This window comes from Galeopterus variegatus, unplaced genomic scaffold (assembly GCF_000696425.1).
Source record: "Galeopterus variegatus unplaced genomic scaffold, G_variegatus-3.0.2 Scaffold3522, whole genome shotgun sequence".
NCBI classification, from domain to species: Eukaryota; Metazoa; Chordata; class Mammalia; order Dermoptera; family Cynocephalidae; genus Galeopterus; species Galeopterus variegatus.
Window position 1 is genome coordinate 90,791 of NW_007729633.1, and position 9,865 is coordinate 100,655.

Below are 9,865 nucleotides of genomic sequence, written 5' to 3' on the forward strand. Positions count from 1 at the left end.
CAAGATTGAAATTTAATGTATTGAATTCCAGATGGAATTTACTAGGCATTAAAATGTAACATAAAATAGAGTACATTTGCCTTTTTTTCTTCCAGCAAGATTATAAGTCTTAAGGATAGATAATGAATATTCACTCATTCAGTTATTTATTCAAAAATATTTATTTATGAATTTCTTCTACAATGGGCATTCAAATGCTTATCACCATGAATGACACATTTAAGAATCCAATATTGGATTAATATAGGGAGCCAAGAATGTAAAATAAATATCCATAATACAAAATGATTTTTCATATGTAAGTATATATTTTTAATATACTTATTAAAACTACTTTTATATATTTATTTATATTTTTATATTATTTATTTTATTATGTTTTATATATTTTGTTTATTTTATACATTTATTTGAAATATTAAAATATATTTATTTATTAAAATTTATATAAAATGTAAATTATGTATTATATACATGTGTGTATGTGTGTATATACACACATACGCAGAAACATATAGAAAAGAGAGGAGAGAGCGATTCATTTTGTAAAGGGAGCATATGCTGGTTATTCACCAGTTAACCCTTCAGATCTATTCTCCATGCTCTGCCCTGCCCTGGCCTGACATCCACAAATTGCATTACCTGAGTTTCTTTACCCCTCTGGCTTTCAGAGGATGAACGGTAGGATAAGAGAGAGGTTGCCCTACTCACTTGGAGAAACTGTTTTTCCTCTGCCTTATGACCACAGCTTCTGTTGGGCGGCTCTTTATTTCTCTCTGATTTCAGCCTCTCCAGTCCTTGCATTGTCCCTTCAGTTCCAAGACTGCTAATAGCTTCCCTTTGTTGTGAGTCCCTGGGCGCTTCAACATCTTTTGTTCTTGTTACTCCCGCCACACCTCCTTAGTCAGTCTCTTCACTGAATCCTCTTCAATTAACCTTCCTACTGGGCTGCTGACTGACACAGAGAGGAATACAGGAGGTCAAGAAGATACTACAGCAGTTTCTTTACCTTCAAATTTTAACATATAAACTCATAGATCTGAAAAAGCCACTCTCCAGACTAAAATCATGCCATTTCTGTAGCCACCAACAGATGGCATTAGTACTCATGCTCAGTCATTTGGGGCCATGAATTGTTCTTTTCTTGAGTCTGTTGGCTATTTTTGTCTATTTTTAAAATGTTTTACAAATACTCTACTCGTACTTGACAAATGCAAAACCAGGTAAAAGTGTCAAAAAACCTATTTTAATAGGCCTTCATGTACTTATGATAAAGGCAAGAATGGAGATTATTTGGAAAAAAATGGAAAGTAGAGGGAAAAGAACAAAGTTTGCACGTGCACAAAGAGTAAACTTTTTTGACAGAAATAATTCTGAAGGATAAGAGTAAATCACAAGATGACAGAAAAGTTCTGTGTCTAATTATTATGAAATGAATTGGGTCCCCTCAAAATTTATATGTTGAGGTTCTAACCCCTAATGTGATTGTATTTGGAGATAGGGCCTTTGAGGATGAAATATAGGTTAAATGAGGTCATAAGAGTAGGGCCATAATCCAGCAGAACTGGTGTCCTTATGGGAAGAGGAAGAGACACTAGGAGTGTATGTGCACAGAGAAAAGGCCATGTGAGGACACAGAAAGAAGGTGGCCATTGACAGGCCATGGAGAGAGGCCTCAGGAGAAGCCAGCCCTGCTGGTACCTTGATCTCAGACTTCTAGCTTCCAGAACCATGAGAAATAAATTCCTGTTGTTGAAGCCACCCAACCTATGGTATTTTGTTATGGCACCCCTAGCAGACTAATACACTATCCAGTGGACAATAATCCACAAGAAACTAAAAGAAGCGATGAGGTAATGACATAAAATGTTTGTGTATGTGGCTAAAGGATGAGCATTAATATTAAATATCTGTTAGCATTAGGAGAGGGCTAGGAATTTTTTCCAAATCTTAAAATAAAGAATAACCCTGAGGCTTCTCTCTTAGGTGACTGGATGGATATTGATGCTAGAACCAAATTAGGAAAACAGGAGAAAGGACAAATTGGATGGGGAAGATGTTTCAGACTTTGCGTATACTGAGTTCGAAGTGTTTGAAGGACATTCAAGTAGAGATTTCTAGAAAGAATTTGGAATGTAAGAACAGAACTAAGGTGGTAAAAGGTTTGGCAATATAGATTCAATTAAAACATATGTATTGAGCACCTACTATGTGCTCGGCACTGTTCTGATGCTTGGATTACATCAGTGAACAAAAGAGACAAAAATCCCTATCCTGTGGGACTTAAATCCTAATGGACAGGAGAAAGAAAAAAGCAACAACGTAACACAAGTAAATTATACAGTGTTTCAGAAGGTGATATGATGCCTGAGAACAATACAGCATTCCAAGGGGACTGGGAGTGCTGGCGTGAGGGGTTCTGGTTGCGATGTTCTCCAAGGTCGTTCGGGTTAGGCCTCATTGAGAAGATGCCCATTGAACAAAGACTTGAAGGAGGTGAGAGAGTTGGCCAAGGCGCTGTCTGAAGGAAGTACGAGCCCAGCAGAAGGAACCGCCACTGTAAAGGCCCTGAGGTGAGTCACGGCAGGCCTGGTGTATTTGAGAAACTGCAAAAATTCCAGCATGCCTGTAGCCTAACGACAGAGGAGAGTAACAGTAGATGATGACAGAGAGGCAAGGTGGGGGCAGTGTCAGGTCATACAGGAATAAGCATTTTGTAAAGAGTTTGGGTTTTACTCTGAGACGGAAGGTTCCAAATAGACCTGGTCTGAGTTTCACTTTAAAAGAGTTACTGGCTGCTGTGCTAACAATAGGCTGTGAGAGTAGGCCCTGGCGAGGGTGGGAGCGAGCACACCAGTTAGGAGGCTATTGCAATAACAGAGGAGATAGAAGTTTGCTAATTTGAAGGTAGAGGTGATTTATCAATGGATTGGATAAAAGTGGAGTTTCGTAGAATAAAAGAATCAAGGATGACTCCAGGATTTGGGGGCTGAAAAACAAGAAGGATGGGAAAATAGAAGGAAGAAAAGATCATATGCTTTGAACATGTCGAGATGAGATGTTAGTTTGCTATCCATTTGGAGATGTTGAATAGGCATTTTGATATGTTTGACTGGAGTTTAGGAAAGAGGTCCAAGCTGATGATATAAATTTGGGAGTCAATACATGGATGGTATTTACAGCCATATCACTGGATGAGGATACCAAGATAATGAATGCACTTAGAAAAGAAAACCAGCAGAGTTCTAGTCAAGATGGCAGAATAGATGGTCCCTAGTGTCACTCTCTCCCACAAATCAACTAATTTACAACTATAAAAATGTAACATTAGCCAAGCAGGGGCCACTGGAGCTCAGGGGAAGAGAAGGAGAGACCTATGGAGTGCATGAAGGCAGGAGAAACCATGATGAGAGAAAGAAAAAGCTGCTCTGAGCATTTTGGGCTGCAGCCATTTAAATGCTGGAGCTGCTGAGTGCGTGGAGCAGGAGCCAGCAGAAGCCATAGCTGTGCCCTTCAGACGGAGTTACTTGGAGGTGGCAGGGGAGAAGGGGGCCTTGGTGGCCCCCAGGGCAGCAAGACCACTAACAGGGTTCCCATGGATCCATGCAGGAGCAAGGAGCCAGAACAGCTGAAAAAGGGGAGCCATTCAGAGGCCAGTGAGTCAAAACAAGGGACTGGCCCAGGGCCCGTCCCATCAGAAGTGTTTAGGGCATGGGCAGTGGGGGAGACAGGCCCACCACGGGAACACTGGGACACAGCATGGACAGCTGATCTGCCCCCCATTCAGTGCAGGACCACTCAGAGGAGACTAGTTGGGAATGCAGAATTGCCTGGGGTGCAGTTTGATGGAACAGACCAGGGTTTCTTTTCTTTTTTTTTTTTTTTTTTGTCTTTTGTCTTTTTCCGTGTCCGGCAACGGATCGCAACCCTCAGTGTTGCCCCCGTACCGGAACGGGGACCGGCAACGGGACCGCAACCCTCGGTGCTGCCCCCGCGCCTCGCTCAGCCAGTGAGCGGGAACCGGTCCATATGTGGGATCCGAACCCTCGGGCGGGAGCGCCGCCGCGCTTCCCAAGCGGCGCACTATCCAGTGCGCCACTGGGCCGGCCCGAACAGACCAGGGTTTCTACACAATCCAGGTGCACTGAGTCTTTGGAGAGCCAGAAGTACCTATAAGGTCAACCATTAAACCCTGAGCAACCATTAAAGCCTTCCCTAGGGAAACAGCAGCAAAGCAGCAATTTAGCTCAACCACACAGCTCAAGTACTGGTTCCCACAGGAAGTTCCCCCATGTTAGAAGTAAGCAAAGGTCAAAAAATTAGTTCCGGCCCAGGCATACCACCAGTGCCTCTGGCCAGCAGGGGATATGAGGCATGGAGCCAGGGACAGGATAACGCCCACAACCACTCACACCACTAACACTTGGGGCCCACCCAGGAACCTGAGACTTGGAGCCAGGGACCAGACACCACCAGTGCCTCAGTGTCCACCTGGGGACCTGAGGCATGGAACCAGGGACCAGACCTTCTCCTACAACCAGGCACACCACCAGCACCAAGGACCATGCCAAAAACATCACCTCCACGTGGGTGGCCCACCACAGCCACCACAATAACCACAGCTGCTGCGAAAGTGGTAGACGCTACAACCACCACACAGATGGTCCATTAGCCACTAGAGTGCATTGACACAAGGAGAGTCACCAGCAGAGACCAAAGAAAAGAAGAGTATGTCTCTCTCCACAAAGCCCATTCCAGAGTGACAGAAGAAGCATCTGCTCTATGATAATATCTGGGGACCTGATCACACCTCTCAGCATTGGACAGATCATCTAGGCAACAAATCAACAGGGTAACCATTATTCTTTCAGAAGGAGAGAAGAAATCTAGAGTAATTAGAGTGGGGAGGGGAGAGGGAGAGGAGGATGGGGAGAGATTGGACAAGGGGCATAAAGAATAATTACGATTTGTAACAATATATATGCTAGTAATATTGATTGATCAATATATCTCAATGTTGAACCCCCAAAATATGTATAATCACTTTTGATTCAATAAATTTTTTTTTTAAAAAAGAAAAGAAAACCAAGGATTTAGCCTGAGCCATTCCAATGTTATCAGGTCCTCAAGAAAAGGAACATCCAAAAAAAGATTGAGCAGGAGCAACCAGAGAGGTACGAGAAAATTCAAGAGAGCATGTTGAACTGGAAGCCAAGTGAAAAAGGATATCAAGGAAGATGGTGGGATCAACTACGCCAAATGTTGGTAATAAGCCAAGGAAGATAAAGGCTGAGATTTGATCTTTGAATTTAGCACATAGAGGTTATTAGTGTATTTGACAAGAGCCGTGTTGGTGGTGTGGTGGGGAAAAAAGTCTTATTGGAAAGGGTATGAGAGACAATTGGATGAGCGTTGATGTCAATATTCAACAATTCTTTTGAAAAATTGTCTGCCAAGGGGAGGATGAAGTGATAGCTAGTTAAGGAAGTAGGGTTAGGACAAGGATTGTGTTTGCTTTTAAAGTTGGAATCAATAATAGCATGTTGATATATTATTGGGAATGATCCACTAGAGACTGAAAAATGAATGATGTAGAAGAGCAGGAGGAGAGTTGCTGGGGCAGTGCTCTTGGGAGATGAGGAGAGTGGGATCTCGAGCCCTTGGGGCAGGTGTAACAGGAGCATGAAGGAAAGCAGGGAATGTGAGTGCAGATGATTAGTAAAGGTGGAGGTGGCGTCTGGGAAGTTTCCTTCTGAGTGGTTCCATTTTCCTGAGACAGTAAACAAGGTCATCAGCTAAGAGTGGTTTGGAAGCGTGACAAGTATGTGGCAGTTGTTATGTTGAGTGTGTGAGATTGCTCGTTCCAAGTTGCCCAGAGTTGGAATTACCTTCCCTCTCCGGGCAAGGTGTACTTATGATGAGTCAATGAAACCTCACTCATAAGGCATCCAGACACTAAGGCCGGTCCAAGGGTTTCAGGCATCATGGGTGGTAACATCACTTTCTCAACCCTCTGCCTAAGTTGGGATGTTGCAACTACCTGAACAGATTCAGGGACCCAGAGTGGTGAGATACACATTTGGGCTGGAGGAGGTGGCAGTAGGCATATCAAGTGATGCTCTGAGGTGGGGAGTGTCCTGACCTCTTCTACTGTTCTGTTCTGGAAATTAAGGGTCTCTGGTAAGAGACAACAATCACAATCTTCTCTTCTTAATTTGAGACAATGTTTAAAAAGTTTACCCTTAGTGTTTATTTATATATGTAGATAAACATGTTTGTATATTTTGAAAATGTGTGTGTGTGCACACACACATACATATGTCAAAATGTATTTATAGGTAAGTAGAAAGAACAAGAGAGCAAACTTGATTTATGAACAAAAGGAGCTTTATACATAGGATTTGTAGACTTTCATCTTCCCCTTCCCCATTGTGGATATCCAGATCAGCTCTAGGAAGGGGCACAGGGACCTTGCTTAAGAACAATAATGACAAATCAGTTACTGCAATTTTTCCTTCTTATGAGAAGTCTTGATGTGTTATTGTCAAGGGACGCTCAAGAGACAAAAAACATAATTCAAAGTGGCTTAAGCAAACAGTGAATTTATTGACTCGGATAATGAACAACCTGACTCCAGGCAGTGCATAATCCAGTGTCTGGATGGATCACCAGGAACTTGCTTCTTCGTCTGAAACAACTCCATTTTCATGCTGGCTCTTTTCTTCTGAGGTGAAGTACTCTGAGAAGCAGATGCCAAGGCAGAATTAAGCATGGTGATGATTTGGGTCTCCATGTATCAATGTCAGTGCAGGCCCTGTGTCCAGTAGTCCTCAAAATGTCAGGTATTCCTCTTCTCCCAGTGTGCAGTCACCCTAGTAAATAGTTGTAAGTCTCTTTGGGGAAGGGCTGAGAGAATTATTACAGTATATATTTGCAGCAGTGTTGCAGAGCCCCTTCTAGGGACCTGGCTACCTCTTCAATCAGTGGGTTCTAGATCAAGTTTGGGAACTGGGCAAGGGATCATGACTTCATATTGAGGTCATTGCCCTCAGCCCCCTGCTCCTCCATCATTGCTCTTTTTTGGTTGTGGGTATTAAACAACACTCTTGCTGGCTACCCCCCTATGTTGCCCCTAGGGATGCCATACTTTATTATCCATCTCCATACCCCACTATATATCAAGCTCTCATTGGCTGTCCTCTGACCTTGGTGGTTGTTAGGTTCTGGCTTCTTGCATTTAAGCATCATCTACCACCAGACAACTATTACTTCGGGGGCTCCATCATTCCCACTGGATATTAGCTAATCCAACTCTGACTGCTTCTGCTGTCAGTCTTGACCTGCAGAGCAGAGCCACCACTGAACCTCTTAGTGATGCTGGTGCCCTTCTTACCAGCACATTCTTGGTGAATGGTGTTTTCTCTGGACCTTCTCCTGGAACATAATCATCTTGTAGTTTTTCCTGTCTTCACACCTAGTATATCCACTCCAGCAAGCCTACTTCTCTCAGCTTTTTAAAATCTTCCTCTTCCTCCTGCCTGGGCTACTCAGGCATTTCCACATTCCTCAGTGTTGGCCATCACTTTCTTCAGGCTTGTAAGAACCATTCTAGGAATGAGTTTGCCTATCCCCTGGGGTCTTGACAGGATATTAAATCCCATGTCTCACAAAAGTATCCCCAAGTCAATGAAATCTTGATTATCCAGTTTTACATTCTAGCTCCTTAAACCAGCACCCTCAAAATTCAGTATCAGTGGTCCTTATTGGCTGCTGCCTGTACAAGCTAATTATACTTTGTAATATAATTTCTCTCCTACCTCATGGGGCCCAGCATGTCCCCATCTGGATTCTACTGGGATTTAACTTTACTTATTGTTCTAGCAGCCAGGAGAAGAGGTAGGGGGAGCTCCCAAGAGGACACCAATTGAGACACCCTTGTTATATTTGCTGGCATAAGGGTAGGCCACCTCTGCAAGTTCTTAAACTTCAGGGGGACCTGCAGAGTCAACATACTCAGGAACATCCATCCATTCACAAGTCCATCAGGAATGTGCTGGTAAGAAGGGCACCAGCATCGTAGGAAGTTCAGTAGCTCTCCTCTGTAGGCCAAGACTTACAGTTATGAATAGAGGCAGTTATAGATTACAACTATATAGTTATAGTTATGTATTAAATATCCATGGGGAGAATGAGGGTCTCAAAGTAAGAGAGGCCAGGTGGTGGTGCTTAAATACATAACACATATTTCAGAATCCCAAGTTTTCCCAGTCAGAGCTCTTATCTTAGCATAAGAGATCTGCTTGGCTGGGTACTTAAATGTCTCTGGAGCTCTGTAACTATCACGCTTATGTACTGCTTAGCTGTGTCCACTCTTCCACTACAGTGGATAAGGGCTAACAAAGGGGTCCTTTGGCTTTCATGCTTAGCCTTTAACTGCTAGTCAGTGGCCCTCAGTTTCTCATTTTCCCTCTGCAAAGCCTCAGTACAACTTTGTAACCAAACAACTGCTATCATTATGGGAACTATCCTGCTAATTCAAATACTTGGATTATTACACCTAGCAGAGCATTGCCCTTCATCAGTTTGTTTTCCTAAATGGAAAACATCTCACTACCAGTGAACTCTTTTGCAATTCAGCTGCCATCTCTTTCCAGAAATTATCCCTACTCCACGTTCTGCTCAGGATGGTTTCTTCTTTACTCATTGGATAGTAAGTGAACCAGCATGAAAGTTTTATTTTACTACCTATTTTCTTCCAGCAGCATTTGTTTTAGTTTGGGTCCTTCAAGGATCATTTGCCAAGATGGGGTTAGAAGTTCAAGAGGTTTATTGGGGAGAGGGAAAAGGTGAAGGGGAGGGATCTAGTGAAGGTGAGGAGAACTTTCAAACAGCCATGCAGATCTGACACCTGTGAAGGAGGGAGGAAGGAAGGAGAATTTGGTTGGTAGAGTTTCAGAGTGCAGCACAGTTCTAAGAAATTTTCAACCACATTGATAGGGAGTCCTCAAGCCAAAAACTCCCATTAAAGCCATCTGCAATAGTACCCCTGTTATATTTAGTCTTGGCTGAGGGCACCTTGTAGAAAGCATTTCTTTGGCATGAATATGGTGGAAAAATCTGAAGGACAGTAGTTGAGGCCATCAGTCAATTATGCTTTGGTACGGACACTTTCTTGGCCATACTGTACGTAGTCTCAAGATGGCTTTTAGCATCTATGAGTACTAAATCATTCCAAGTTTAAATCCAGAGGAAGACAGGCATCTTTGGCCCAACATTTCTAGCAAAATCTCTGAGATTTACTTGGATTGGATTAGCTTAGGTAATGTGCCCACCCCTGAGCCAGTCCTGGTGGCTGGGGAAATTCCATGCCTTAATTTGCTTTAGTTTTCATGCTCCACCTCTAGGGCAGGAGTTGGAGGCCCCCACACATCACGAGAACTGAGAAACAGCAAGGGGCAGATTCCCAGGCAAAAATATGCACATAGAGAATACAGATCTTTTTACATTTAATAACTGTTGCCAGGTTGCTTTCCAAAGACACTATAGCAGTTCACAGTTCCACCAGAAGATATAATGGTATCTTTTCCCCAACATCTTCACCAGCAATATGTGTTAGTTTTCTTTTTAAATGTTTGCCTACCTGATGGATACAAAGTTGTGGCTCATTACTACTTTAATTTATAATGTACTAGTACTAGTGTTTTTAATTTTTTTTTTCACATATTCATTGGCTACTTGGAGTTTCTTTTCTGTAGATGGGCTCTTCACATCCCTTCTCCATTTTCTTGTTGTCTTTCTTACTGTCCTTTTGTTTTCAATTTATAAGAGCACTTTCATATTATAGCTAATAACCCTGTCTATTCTC